The sequence below is a fragment of the Gobio gobio genome (assembly GCF_949357685.1).
Source record: "Gobio gobio genome assembly, chromosome: 1".
Taxonomy (NCBI): Eukaryota; Metazoa; Chordata; class Actinopteri; order Cypriniformes; family Gobionidae; genus Gobio; species Gobio gobio.
Window position 1 is genome coordinate 54,049,794 of NC_137097.1, and position 16,252 is coordinate 54,066,045.

Genomic DNA, 16,252 nt, shown 5'->3' on the forward strand with positions numbered 1-16,252 from the left:
AGAGAAACAATGTGAAGTTGATCGTTTGTCACTGGCTTGATTCACTGATGCATAAACAGTATTAAACAATTTAGAAAGAAAGTCTGTGTGAACTTGAATGATTAGCTACACATCAGAAATCACAGATCACGCATTAATGAACACTATTACTCGCTGTTTGTGGTGGTGCTGTCGAATCCATATCATAAAAGCCTGTGCTGACATTGCGAGTAAAATAAACTGAATCCATTTTCTCCAAATTCTCTGGCCGGGCAAAGCAGAGGAAGGGGAGGTAACCTTGCCCTTTCCCCGTATGACGACATACAGGGAAGATTTCAGATTGGCTCGTCTGAGCTTTCATTTTCTCGAAGGCAGAGCAGGACACCCAGAACTCTGTTTACACCTGCAAAATTTCTAGCCACTTGGGGACCATATACAGGCTAGGGGGACTCATATTAATGTTAAAAAACCTCATAAAGTGAAATAAATTTTCATGCCAGTAAATGAAGACAGAATTTTTATTTTTGGGTGAACTATCCCTTTAATACATTCAGCAACTAAAAATTGCAGAGTTTTAGATGTTCCCTTGCCATCCAAATTTACAGTAAGTCAGAATTGGCTCATCAAGCATTCCCCACCACAACTTGCTTTTATTGAAGAGTTGCAAACTACAAAATCCTATACAAGCAGGGGTATCAAAATGGCTGACTAGACACTTAGCACACACAGAAGCTGAATGAGTTGAAGCAATCAGACAGACAGTTATACTGCACGCTAATCCACTAATAGAGTACATGAGCGATTCAGTGGGCATGTCAGTCATTCAGTGAGTGTATGTGTGTGAGAATCACTGGTGTGGTAATTAGCAGTAATAGACGGCGTAGCGCTCTACAGAGCGACCAGAGAAGCCCAGCCAGTGAAATGTAAATATGTATTGATTTCCTCATCTGGCTGTAAGGTCCCAGGCTGTTTGCTTTTCTAATTCTATCTCTTGCAATCTGGAGCTGCAGCCTGAATAATTTATTAACTAGAAACAGCAGCGTTTTTCCTTCTCTTTATGCAGCTATGAAAGATAGTCATGTAGTTACAAGCGGCAACACTCTCGCCATCTCGTCCCCTCGCTTTAATCGCTCATTTACCCTTAGTGGTCAGAAATCAGTCTGTTAGGACAGGATTAACAATAATACCACTAATGTGTGTGTGTTTAAGCAGTATAAACGTATGACTTAAAAGTCCAGTAGGCTAATGAACTTTATAGGAAGTAATATGCAACACTTTTCCTTTAATGCCTTCTTATAATGACTCAAACATGCCAAATGAATGCAAGCAAAGTGAGCATGAGACTGCTTTAAGATTTTTCCAATCCCAAATTCTGAACAGCAGTGTATAATATAATATAAATGTAACATAATATATCTAAATTTAATTATAAGATAATATTGTCACAATTCTGTTCAGTTTTGTTTTCATGAACTTTTTTATTGGTCACGTGTCTTTGTTCAAATTCCCGCCACTCTTCTGTCTCCTTGGTTGCTATCATTATTAAGTCAAGTCGAGTCAGCTTTATTTATATTGCGCTTTTACAATGCAGATTGTTTCAAAGCAGCTTCACAGTGTTAAACAGGTAAATAATGCAACAGAATTTTATTCAGCCGTTCAGCCGTTAAGCGAACAGGGCAACCACCCAGTAGAGTTACAATACAATTACAATTACAATAGTCTAGCCTTGAGGTCATGAATGCATGAACTAGCTGTTCAGCATTTTGCATTGAGAGCATGTGCCGTAATTTAGATATATTTTTAAGATGGTAGAATGCATTTTTACAGATGCTAGAGATGTGGCTTTCAAATGAGAGATTGGTATCAAAGAGCACACCCAGGGTCCTCACTGACGACGAGGACTTGACAGAGCAGCCATCAAGTGTTCTAGGTTACTACTTGTGGAGCTTTTTTGTCCGATAATTAAAAATTCTGTTTTTTCTGAATTAAGTTGCAGGAAATTACTGGTCATCCAATTTTTTATATCAGCTATGCATTCCGTTAATCTTGTGAATTGGTAAGTTTCGTCAGGGCGTGAAGAAATATAGAGCTGAGTATCGTCAGCATAACAATGAAAACTAACGCCATGCTTCCTAATGATATCTCCCAGTGGTAGCATGTACAGGGTGAAGAGCAACGGTCCTAGCACTGAGCCCTGTGGTAAACCATACTGAACTTGTGATCGGTGTGACATCTCTTAATTTATTGCTACAAACTGATAATGGTCAGATAAGTATGATTTAAACCATGCAATACAATTCCGCTAATGACAACATCATTTTCGAGTCTATTCAGAAGAATGTTGTGGTCGATATTATCAAATGCAGCGCTAAGTTCGAGTAACACTAATAGAGAGATACAACCATGATCGGATGATAAGAGTAAATAATTTGTAACTCTGATGAGAGCAGTCTCAGTACTATGGTACGGTCTAAATCCTGACTGGAAATCCTCACAGATACCATTTCTTTCTAAAAAGGAGCACAATTGTGAAAACACTGACTTTTTAAGCATTTTTGACAGAAAGGGTTGATTTGAGATTGGCCTGTAATTGACTAATCCTTTAGGATCAAGTTGCGTTTTTTTAATAAGTGGTTTAATAATAGCCAACTTAAAAGTTTTTGGTACATGTCCTAATGACAAAGATGAATTAATGATATTAAGAAGAGGATCTATGACCTCTGGTAGCATCTCTTTTAATAGCCTAGTCGGTACAGGGTCAAGCATACATGTTGTTGATTTTACAATTTTGATGATTTTTTTGATGGTTTAACTAATTCTTCTTCTCCTATAGCAGTGAATGAGTGTAATTTTTTCCTCAGTGACACTACAATGCTCTGTCTGATGTGCTACTGTAGACGGCTGCATGGTTATAATTTTTTTCCTAATATTGTCAATCTTACACGTAAAGAAGTCAGACCTGCAAACTCCTCAGAGTAAAAAAGGTGACAGTGTCGTGGGGGGTTGGGGGGGCAAAAATGGGGGGGGGGGGGTGGCGTGCCCCAGGCTCGATTTTTTTGTGATTTTAAATGGTTGCCTGGGTGATGAGATGTACTAATATCCGTCTGCTTGGGCAGATTCGGCTCAAAGACGTGCATCTTCGGATGCGGAGGCACACGCGCTGTTGCAATGACGTCATTTTTGCCGCGCGTACCTTCGCGCTCAAGCAGGCGCACGACAACCTAATATCCAGGGTAGCTCAGAATTCGAGTAGTAGCCGTATATCTCAGAACTCAGGGCAGAGCACCCGGTTAACGATAAGCCTAGCTAACGTCATAGGTATGACGACAATACAATATTATTGTAAATTATATCACATAAAAAAGCGGTAGCTAACGTTAATTGAATCAAGCAAACAAATAGCTCTTGTTTTTGCTCCAAAAAGCTTGACTTACCTTGAATTTAACAATAAGCTTCCTTCCATCAGACTTGCGTGGTAGCCAGGCATCTCATTCAATGGCGAGCTCAGTTAACGCTGTGTGCTTAAAGATTCTGACGCAAGTGCTAAGATTCCGATTGGCCAAGAGAAAAAGTGCTAAGATTTGGATTGGCCCAGAGAAAAGTCAATTATAAGAATTATCCAATAATGTTTCGCAATTCTAGCCTGCATGGCATGCAGATGAAGGGCAGCCTACACCAATTAAGTGTACATTATACTAGGTAATGATCTGAGATGTCATCGCTCTGCTGCAGAGTTTCAACGGTATCAACATTTATTCCATGTGACATTATTAGGTATGATTATGGCGATGAGTGGGTCCTGACACATGTTGCCTAACTCCAATAGAGTTTAGAATGCATTTAAATGCTAATCCCAATGTGTCTTTTTTGTTGTCTACATGGATATTAAAATCACCAACAATTAGTACTTTATCTGCAGCCAGTACGAACTCTGATAGAAAATCAGCAAATTCTTTGATAAAGTCTGTATTGTGCCCTGGTGGCCTGGATACAGTAGCTAACACAAATGTTAAACGGGATATATCATTTACACTACATAGCATTACATAAAGCACCAAAACTTCAAAGGAATTATATTTGAAACTAGACTTCTGAGTAATACTGAAGAAATTACAAATTACAGCAACCCCTCCCCCTTTACTTTTCAGACGTGGCTCGTGTACAGTAATCTTGGGGGGTGGACTCATTTAAAGTAATGTAGTCGTCAAGTTTTAGCCAGGTTTCTGTCAAATACAGCACATCTAGATTATTATCCGTAATGATATCATTAGCAATAAGCGCTTTTGGGGAAAGGTATCGAATATTCAGCAACCCGAGCTTTATCAATTGGGGGACAGACACAGTCTCTATGTGATAATATCTAGGTGAAAGAGTCTCTATGTGCTGGGTTTTATCTGACTCCGATGATGTGAGACAGCTAGCAGATGGTCGGTTTAGCCAGTTTGTCTGCTTCCTGACCTGGGCCCTAGTGAGTCAAGGTTTAGCTCTAAGGTTTAGCTCTGTTAGTTTGTATGTGTCGGCTGTGTTTGATATTTTATCCTCATTTTGTGTTTACTACTTAAGTTGTTCCTTCTCCCACACTCTTTTTCCGGTCAACATTATGTGTTTGCTTAGACTGGGTAAACCCAGCCTGATCTGCCTGCGATTTCATTTCGCCCTGCAATTCAGTTTGGAAACCTGTACATTCATTTCTACTGCTTCTGTTACACTTTTGCGGAAACCAATCACAGTCTGGCTTATCCACCTGGCGCGCTATTGGCGGGTTTAACACGATGACGGATAGAGAAGCGATGGGTTGTTGCCCGTTGATCACGCCTCTCGTGGTCTGATTGGTTGAAGGACTATCCAATTGCGTACAGAGTCATTTCATTTATGCTTGTTTATCACGCCTCTTCTGCAGTAAAAAATACATAGCAGACTCCCCAGACCAATGTTCAATCTTAAATTGAGCGGAAGAGTTTGCTACTACCTGCCTGCCTGCAGTTTTGTAAATGATTATTAAACCTTTGTCGTTTGGAACCTTCTCCTGTTTTTGTCTTTTTGCCTGCAAACACATAGTGACAGATGACCGGACCAAAAATGGAATGGAACACTAAGTTCATCACGGTGGCTGAGGAGAGCACCAGGTTTTTTTCCTCCCTTCACTAGCGGGTTTGTTTGTCGTGCCATCATCTGCCCACTCAACGATGAGACCCTGTTGAGGAGCGGGGCGAACTTTCACTACCCCATCAACCTCCCAGACACCACCGGCCTGAGTAGGGAGGCCGTCGTGAGATATCTCGAGAGCGTCCGGCCCCTATCCAGAGCACAGCCAGACCCAGAGCCGAAGTTACCACCTGCTGTGACCAGTGAGCCAGAGGACAACGCTCCACACTGGAAGAGGAGCCCCCGAACGAGCCTGACCAGGGGTGTGAGCTTGTGACACCTGTGGCCAAGGGAACGGGAACCGAGGGCTGGCTGCTGGACACCAGCGAGGAAGGATCGACTCCCACCCTAGCCCAGATGGTATTATGAGCGATATGGATGCTGATTTACTAATTTCTTAGATTTTTTGTGGACTGTGCCCTACTCAGCATCATACTGTCCAGTCTGATGTCACCTCCATCACAGAGCTCAGCCAGTCCTCCAGCCCCGCCGCTGCTAGAAGCTAGCTGCCCTCCTGTGCCGTCTCTGGAGATGCCCTGCCATAGGTCAATCAACCATCAGCAGCGCCTGTTCTAGAGGATCCTGCAGCTCTGCCTCCAGCCTCAGAATCTTTTGCTCCATTTTGGCCAGTCGACCTGTCGGCTCCTCCCACCTTCGGCTCCACCAGTGACCATTGGCCTAGTGGCTGAACCGGGTTCCCTCGTCCCACCGGCTCCCCCTTGGTCAGTCGTCGCTCTACTGTCCTCTGCGCTCCGTCCCTCCTCCCCTACGGCTGCAGCGGGCTCCCCCATCCCTTCAGCATCGCTTCTGTCCTCATTCTCACTGTCATCGCCCCAGTCCTCTGCCTCCGATGCTCGTCGCCAGATTCGTCTGGGCCTCCAGCACCATCCACCCTCCGTCGGTGCCTCGTTTCTGTTGGTTGTCTCCCAGATGTCCTCCACGTCATCTACTTCTTGGCTCCTCCTGCCTTTGTCTCCGCCGTGGGCTGTCGGCTCTGTGGAGCTCTGGGTCTGCGCCATCAGACTTCCTCTACCGATACCATCTGGGTCTCGTCGTCCAGCCATCACCATCACCTTCCAGCCCTATGCCACCCCCCCCCTCACCCCCTCACCCCCTCACCTCCTCACCTCCCTCTGTCTTCGTTCTGTTACTGATCAAGAAATCTAGAAATCACTCCCCCACATCTGAATTTTGCGTGGCGCATTCGCACGGGATAAGCAAGCCTGTGATTTTACTCTAATTTACTGACTTATCTCCCGGATATAATGTCAAGACTTGTAAATGTTTTTTCGTTATAGATATAGCTGTATGAAATTATAAACAGTCGTATCGATATCATTTTGATTGTTTTATAGTAATAAAAATAATTTAGTTCAGTTAGAGAACAGACGCTAAAGTTAAAAACTGAACTGAGCAATAATAACAATATACGGCAGAAGATTCAGTTTCAAACCTAAATGTAAAAGCGCCCATTTAAGCGAGTTTGTCATTGTCCTTTTCTGTTTTTGTGTTTTTCATTAAGAATAATATTAAACACACCATTCAAGCAATTTACTCCCAAATTTGTGCTCATTCTAAAGTGAAATTATAATCCGCGCGGCTGCACGGAATTCATAACGGTGCGCATTTTATGCAGCCTAGCTCCATTCTGCGTGAAAGATAAAGATAAAAATGCGCACAGGAAACAAAAACCTTGCAAAAATTATATATAAGATCCGCCTAATCCCGGCCAAATCACAGATGCCGATTCGCACGGGACTAATATTATCACAGGACCTCAGTGTTTGGCGAAATATGGTAGGTAATTTGCGGGGGAATTTTTACTTTACATATTACAGACATGGCCAATTCGCACAGGATTAAGATCACAGACATTCTCTGCAATTATTACAAATCACCAGAGGTCCCCAGATAATACTAATCCTGTGCGAATAGGGCTATAGTCTGTTTGCCTGCAAACACCTAGTGACAAATATAATATAAAATGAGGCTTGTATAAATAACATATTTTACAACAATTTGAGAAGCTATAGCGGTATACAGATACTACTGCGGCCCTGTCTCTGCTATTTTATATATATAGGTAACTGTGTGTGTGGCAATGGCAACAGCAGTAGCAACATGTGACATGGGCAACAGCATGAAAATCCAAGCAGCCAAATTTTTTTCCTCACTCTGCACCCAAAATAGATTTCTCCCAAGTCAGCATCACACACACATACACATACACACACATACCACCCAGCCACAGAACTGAATAATTCACTACTAGAACACAAGATACAGAACCAGAAAGAAAGAGGAAAAACATGAGCGGTAGTGAAGTGCAATGCTAGCCCAAGACTTAAGCAATGCCAATAAAACAACTGACTATACACCTCTGCTACATTGTACAATGACATACTGTACATATCAACATCAACATTAACATTGAAAAATTAATTAAAGGGAAAGTCAATGTTGTTCCTGATCTGGATGACTGACTTTCTTCTGTGGAAGGATTTTAAAGATTTTTACTGGTTGCTCTTTTTCCATGCAATTACAGTGGATTGACTGGACCTTTCAAGCCTCAAAAGGGACACAAAAACAGCACAATAAAAGTTTTATAAAAAAAAATATTTTTACACAAAACGTCTGTTCCTTACACAAAAAGTATCAAATACTTTTAGAAGGCTTCAGAAATCATACGGACCACTTTCATTATATATTTCCATGATTTTCCATCCTTTTCACTCAAACACCTCAGTCCTTACATAGCATGAGGGTAAGTAAAGGCAGACAGGTAAAGAGTTTGGGATTTCTCTAGATTACAGCCCTGTGCATGTGGACTAGTGAAAGCGTGTTAACTACTGGGTTTTGTCGCCTTGTCTGTGGCAGCAGCTGAGCAGCGTGGGGCTGCAACATTACGGATGACTACACTCATTCAGACCCAGACATTAGGAGGTATGAAACCACCAGATTAAGCCTGGAAGGCAAACACAAACATGCACGATACACACACATTGTTTAGCTGAAACAACAAGACTGGTGGTCTTATAATTTAAAAACAAAAGGTCTCATGCCAAAATGTGACTTAAATGCCATTTTAAATTCCATGTGTACATATTACTTTTCAGAAATGCTGTTTGCACACCTTCTCACTAGAGCTTTGTGTGAAGCACAGTAGAAATCAAAATGCGTAGTAACACAATATTTTTAAACAAAGTCTCTTCTGCTCAACAAGGCTGCATTTATTTGTTTAAAATGCAGTAAAAAAAAAAGTAGTATTATGAAATATCACTACAATTTAAAGTAACGGTTTTCTATTTTCATGTATTTTGAAATTAAATTTATTTTTCAGCAAGATTACTCCAGCCTTCAGTGTCACATGATCCCTCAGAAATCTAATATAATGATTTGCTGCTCAAAAGATTTTTCTGAATAGAACAGAAAGTTCAAAAGAACAGCATTTACTTGAAACAAAAATCTTTTAGAACACTATATGGTCACTTTTAATCAATTTAATGCATCCTTGCTGAATAAATGTATTAATTTATTTTTTTTAAATAATGATCTCAAACTTTTAATATACTTTTAACTAGGGCTGTCAAAATAACCGTTAATTTCTATTAATTAATCTGAGTAAAAAAAAATAACGCAGATGAATCCATTCTGTATTGGACTTTGACCCCGAGCTGTAAAATGAAGGAGGGAGACGAGAACGCGCTGCCTGGATCATTGATTGGAACAGTTACGTAGCCTGATGGAAGTGCTGATAAAAATAAAGTTGTCTGCGATGTCCTGCAATGTCCACTATCCTACCCAAGAGCGTGTCATATACACGCCATAAAGTGCGTATCATATGCACGCGAAAAACTGCGTAGCGTACATTCCACGACACTGCACACTTTACTATTGATAAGCATTCTCAACAGGGAGCGCGCACTCTTAAAGGGGCCACACAGTAGGTGTTTCTCAATGTCAAGGATACTTCCTCTGCAGGACTGGTCCTTCCAAGTCACTTCCTTCAGAGGCTAGGCGAGGCTCCTCTTTAGCATTCGGAGAACGCGTAAATGGAACAGGCTAGCAAGTGCACGCCATTGCGTCAGTGAAAAGGTCCGTTAGCCACCAATAGCGTAATTTGTATAATATCAATACGGTAGTAATTTGTACTGGCATTTAAACGTTAAACTTTACTTATATTTACTACGGTTATAGCAAATGTTTGGTAACGTAAATACTTACACTTGAAAGCATATTGCCCCGTTAATGCTCCGACTCCACCAATGTCCGAAATTTTGTATTTTTTGAACAAGAGAGCAAAGCTGCGCGCATAGGATTGTGGGTGATTTGAGAGCGCGAATGCTACACGTATGCATCCTTTCCTGTAAATGGCATATTTTTGAACGAAGGACTCAGACCTTGGTTGAAATCCCGAGGATCCTCGACATTGGAACAGTCCTTCGACGAATGTCGATGATGTAGCATCCTCGGAATTCTGGCTTCCAAGGATCCTTCCTTGACATTGAGAAACGCCTTATATTCCTACTCGTTACAACGTCCATGCATTCAGCAGCCAAAATGAATACCTGTCTGTCATTAATGTTAATCAAACAACTACAGGTGTTAAATAAATGTATACATATTAAATACCTACTGTATTATTATTGTTTTTGTAATTTGCTTCTATTTTATTATTTTATTTATTTCTTTTATTAGCCATATTGCCCACCCTTTGCCCACCTGCATACCAGCTGATATACAATGTAGTCTTGATTTGGGTGGTCACTCTGCATTGAAAGTTTGAAAGGGTTTTAAATCTTCTAAATCTAGTAAAATGACTCAAAATCTAGTAATTTAAGCATGCCAAATTCAACTTTAATCATATAAAATGTAATTGCCAAGCAGCAAAATTGTGGTCAGTGAAAATGTTGAGTGGCTAGTAACTTTGGAAAACCACTAGCCACAGTGGCTGGTGAGCAAAAAAGTTAATGTCAAGCCCTGATTGTATGTACAGTGAAAAAAATCTTCTTCCTGAAGCACTTTTTAATTTATTTCCTCGGCATATTAGGTCATATTGTTTATTGTTATGGCCAATATTTGAACAATGATGATAATAAATATAATAGAGTTTTTGAACTCTAATGTCACTAATGCTGATTATTCATTGATTCATTTGAATTTAAATATTTAAAATATTTTCACAGCTAAAATTATGTATATGATTAATTTAGATGAATTAATCACAGAGTATGTAATTAATTAGATAAAAAATTGTAATCGATTGACGGCCCTACTTTTAACACAAACATTTTATTTTGGCATCACAAAGTTTTAAGCACACTAGTCTAGTAATCTGTAGAATAGATTTAATCAATTCCTAAACATTAAAGACTTAGAAAATTCAAATAAATTATTCGCCTTCACGTCATTCCAACCCCATAAGACTTTCATTCATCTTCAAAACACAAATAAAAATATTTTTAATGAAACCTGGGAGATTTCTGTCCCCCCACTGAAAGTCCATGTTACTAAAACAATTCAACAAGTTCATAAAAACACTGTAAAACGTAATCCATAAGAATCGAAGATTAGCAAAAGTCTTACGGGTTTGAATCAACATGAAGGTGAGTAAATTATGACAGATTTTTATTTTTTTGGTTGAACTATCCCTTCAAAAAAACTCCATATAGCAGTTCAACTATGCACCAAAATGTACCAGAAGCTATAACTAGCATTACTTTTGCCAGTCCAATAATTCTCTCTTTTTTATAATCATGACTTTACAATCACACAGACAGAGAGAGAGAGAGAGAGAGAGAGAGAGAGAGAGAGAGAGAGAGAGAGAGAGAGAGAGAGAGAGAGAGAGAGAGAGAGAGAGAGAGAGAGAGAGAGAGAGAGAGAGGGAGAGAGTGACTGGCAGAGACAGAGACGGTTGTGTGAATGAATCTAGGATGACACATTTAACTCCCTGCTGCCCAAATGGAAGAGAGGATCTAAAAATGAAGGGACAATCTTATCATCCAGTCATATCCCATCATACACAGTGTTGAGACACACAGGAACATGCTGTGATGTTGTGAACCAGGGGAGAAGAAGAGCCGAAGCGTCCAATGAAGCCTGTGTTAATGATCTAATTATGTGAAGTGCATTATTTATAAAAATTAAATCAAAGGGTTTGTCACAATGTTAAGCAAAACCATATGCTTTACTGTAGTCTTGTGGTATGTTTGTATTTAGGTGTGTGCAACTATGCCTCCATCCTAAATAATTTACACTCATGCAGGCAGTCTGTCTTCCTGTCACTCTGTTATTCCAAAATGTATTTCATCAGACTTCCTTTCATCCTTTTTTTTAAAGTCTGTCTCTGTCTCTACCCTTTTTAAAGCCTTTCTCCTTTTTTTCTTCAGTTTTCTGAATACATTTCATATTAGATCATACATGCATGTCCAGATGAGACATACATGTGCAGTTTACATACAGTCTACGTACAACATACAACCCCAAATAACAATCTAACATTGTTTGTGTTTCACCACAGTAGGTAACCAAACAGTTGTATGGGGGGAAAAATACAATGAGAACCAAAACTGTTTTTTTTTCACCAACATTCTTCATTTATGTTCCACAGAAGAAAGTAAGTTGTATAAGTTTGGAATGACATGAGGGAAAGTAAATAAGGAAAGGGCTATCCCTTGAATGTATTAACATAGATAGATTTGTTTGCACATGTTCTCATCTACTTTTCTTAGGGCCAATCGGTGGCTGTGTGAAATACATTTGTGCAAATACACAACAACATCATATGCAAGTTATTAGAAAGACTTAGTATTAATTAACATGAACTGCCAGGAAATGTCATACTAAAATCCAGCAATAGAACATAATATATAACCACTTTAAATTAGTTGCTTATAATTCTTCACATTCTGGTCAAAAATATTTGAGCACATAATAATGACATGCTTACACTAAAAACTGTGTATAGATTCAGTGGTCTAAGCAGCCTGTCTTGTTTTCGACCAGTTTTACTTTTAAGACACTATGCAGCCCTCTTATAAAACTAGAATCTCCATTTCTCCTCCAAACTGGCATTGGAATATGCGGTTAGACAGCGATGCCTGTCTGTGGCCCATCTGTATGCATTCAATAGAGGACTGACTCCAAGGAGGCAGGAAGGCAGGAGGAAAGGAGAACATGCCATTGAGAACTGCTCTTTCAGTCCGCCGCTGTTATTTTTAGCCTGACGAGAACCTCGGAAGAGGAGAGAGCAAGAAACATGCTTATGATAAAGAAAAAAAGAGGTTTGATATGTTAGAAAATATGTGTGTGTGTGTTTGTGTGGTCTTGGAAAACCCTACTTTATGGGTTTTTTCCACAAAAATGGAAATATCCCAAATCCTTGTCCTTGTGGGGTCATTTTTGGCCCCCATGATGGAATCATACTAAAGTGATTTTTTTGAAAATGTAAAAATGCAGAAAGTTTTCTTTGATGGGGTAGGGTAAGTTTAGGGGTAGGGTACGGGGATAGAATATACAGTTTGTACAATATAAAAATCATGTCTATGGAAAGTCCCCATAAAACATGAAAACACAACATGTGTTTGTGTGTGTGTGCTTGTGTACTAGATCAGGGGTTTTCAAACTTTATGATGCCAGGGACCCCCAAATACAACAAATCTTTTATGAGGGACCCCCATCCTAAATTCCATCTGTTTTTATGAAAAAAAAAAACATTTAAACTGTTAGATAAATTGTGTGACATTATAAATACAAAATATTGTTTCCAAACGTAATACATTGGCTATACTTAAAAGGTCTCATGAACTGGCTTTTTTTTTTTTTTTATACTGTTGTCTGAGGTCAACTTATGACGTTTGCGTGGTTTTTACATTCAAAAACATCATAATGAATAAGTAATAGGCTATTTTCTGCCTTAGTTTTGAGGCTCTCTGAAAAACGGTCGGTTTTGATGGGTGTGCCGCACTGAAGTCTTGGAAGTAAACGCCCACGGCTAGGATTGGATAAGATTTGCATATTTAATGAGCTTCAGCTCCTCTCAGTACATGTAGGAATTGTTTTGAAAGTGTCTGGGGAAACGTTCACAGGACTCACGAAATGCCTTTATCAAACAAACACAATGATTCAGCTCTCATCTACCCACGATTGATTGGAATGTTGTCGCTCGATCAGTGAATATAACCGCAATCCGTACACACATACATACACACACACACACACACATACACACGTGCGCAAGAAAGGAATGTTATTTCACTATTTAAGATTGCCCGTCGGCAGGCGGAAAAACACATAGCCCCGGGGACGTTAGGCTTTTAAAAAAGGCAAGTCCGAGCCCTGGTCCATGACGTTACAAGTCCAAATATGATCACGAATAAAGCAATAACACTTCAAATAGAGTATTCTCCAGCCTGTGACCGCGTGCTAAGGTATGTAATCAATAGATATCAAACGATCTGTAACAATGCAATACTAACACATATAAAAAACATGTTTTACTCACATAAGTGTGTTGCACCGTTCCTGCCGGATCCAATATAGAAGGCTCAGCATTGTGTTTTAATCTCAATATGTCTGCAAATCCAGTCTCAACATCTATCTTGTTTAAAATCGATTCCATGGTGAAATGAAGCGAACAAACGCGCAATGTCTTACGCACGTGAGCTGGAACCGTCATGTTTATTGCTCGGTAGCGCGACCCGTTTAGCTCCACGAGTTGGTGGGCGGGCTTGAGTCGGTGCTTCTGCATCCTACTACATCAGTGGTCGACATATTCTGAGATCTCTCGTTTTCTGGGCCTGGTGTCAATAAAAGCTTTTCTTTGACTAACAAGGAAGTTTTCAGCTCTGAAACTTACAGGATGTTCTTATATCACGATTAACTTTTATATATCAAAGGCTCAAAAGAAAGTTGATTTCTCAATTCATCACCCCTTTAATGTTGTATGTATAAACCTGAAGAAGAACATTTTTGAATTAAAAAATATTTGTATAAGTAACTTTCACAATAAATGTATGCAAGCAACTTACGTACTGTGTTAAGAATACTGCCTTACAACCCCAGTGAACAAGATAAAGGGACTCACTAGAAAGATACAAAGCAAACATATACAATATGTATACGGCAAGAAATGAGAGAAACATTTAGAAATTAAACAGAATATTCGGTAGACTGTATCCATTTTTGCTTTGTCTTTTTATTCTCTGAAATTTTCTGGTGACCCTTTAGGACCTTCTGGAGGACCCCGGACCCCAGTTTGAAAACCCCTCTACTAGATTGTCAATAGTGTGTGCACATAACTTCATAACCAGCAGGTGCAAGTGAAAAAAAGAGAACAGATTGTCCCAGGATTATTTGAAACACACATCCTGGTTATGTCAACACCTAACACACAATAAGCTCTGGTTTCACGGTGCCATCTTTCATCATTGAAACTATTGTATGCCAGTCAAGCAAACAATAGTTCACTTGAGAAATTGAAGGAGAAAAAGGAATTGAGAGAGAAAAGGAAAGAAAGGGGGAATAAATAATTTAAATTCTGCAGACTGAATGTAGATCACAGCTTCTACACATGGAAGAAAACTGCAAGGGCTCACGACTCACGACAACTTCTTTCTATCAGTCTGTCTCCCTCTGGTGTCCACTCAACCACTCTTTCTGCCTTCTACAAATCATTTATTTATAGCAGTGTCTTTTCCATCATTAATTTCCCATTTGTTTCTATCTGTCATTCTTTGGTGGCAAACTATTTGATGGTTTATTCACATAACTTATGTGTGACTGAAAACATTCATGCTCTTACTAAAATGAAACCGCAGGTGCAAACATGTTCCATAACTACATGCAACATGTTTAAGAGAACTGAGCACATGTTTAAGGTCTCTTCGGATAGATTTGCTATACTTATCTGCACTCCAGATAGGCTGCAGTTTCATATTTGTCAATTAAACTAAAATTAGAAAATGCAGCTATAAGGTTACATTCCATTTACAGTGCAGAGAGGCGGCCCATAAACGTAGAGAGACTGAGACAATGTCTTTTTAGAGTTCCATTATCTCTGCAGAGAGGGGTGAAAGAAAGGATGCAATGCTTGGCAACCGTAAATTGATCTTCTCATCTAATCTACATTCACATGTGGCACACTCTTTGTATTTCTAAAATACATACCATTTTAATCAGCGACGTTTGTAGGATACAAATCACGGTCAATTGTAACTATTAAAAAGGCTGCTATAAAGTGGGCATCTGAAAAACACTTCTGAAAAAGCAGAGAAGTTAAGGACTTCGGATCACAAGGACTCATTAGATGTTTCCGTGAGATAAATCAGAAGAATGAGGCTTATAGAAAGAGTGGCTTTCAAGCCGAGTGCAATGTTAAAGGTCACTGAAAGCTCGGTAGTTTAAAATATAGTGTCAAAAGAGAAGTGTGTGTGGGTGCAGTTCTGTGCACTATAATGATTTTAAATCCTAAGAGGTCTATTAGAAAAGGCAGGGAGTGAACTTCTTCTGTAGTCCGTTTTCCTGGAACTAAAGATTTGTCTAAATAATTGGGTTGTTCTGCTATTATACTGGGGCATCATCCAATCTAATATAACAAAGTGGAACCTCTTCGGTGGAAGCTTCAGTGAACTATCTGGGGCCTTCTCAGGACATACTAAGTCAAAAAAATTGCATCTGCTCATTGCATCTTAGCTTTTGAACAAGCTTGCCAAATCACTTCCAAAAGGGATCAATGAATAATGAGGCCATGATGACAACAGACTAAGGTAGAGAGCACAGTTTTTCATTTTCAACAATAAATAACCATAAATATAACTGGTACACTATTTATTTACAATATGAATGGGGCTGTCCCAGAAGAAACCAAGTGCGTGTTTCGGGAAAACTCACACATAACTCACACCTACGTACACAAAGGTGCAAGCTTTATGTAACAGTGTCTTAGTATGCGAAAACAAGCATGTCAAGTATGTCCTTATTTGCAGTGCTCATAAAACACTAGCCAAAAAATATATAATTTCACAGACACTTTACTATCCCATAAGGTCATGGGAGATGAGAGTTGCCATAATAGTAAATGGGACTGAGCGATGCGGATGATGTTGTAGGTCACATGGCAATACCACAC

At 39.6% G+C, this 16,252-nt stretch overlaps 1 protein-coding gene across 1 annotated transcript in view; it reads right to left on the reverse strand.

The window, feature by feature from the left end:
* cacna1aa (calcium channel, voltage-dependent, P/Q type, alpha 1A subunit, a) overlaps positions 1 to 16,252 on the reverse strand; it is a gene marked incomplete at its 5' end in the record, with an annotated part of 111,143 nt that overhangs the window by 93,665 nt on the left and 1,226 nt on the right. The gene's annotated exons all lie outside the window — the stretch shown is intronic.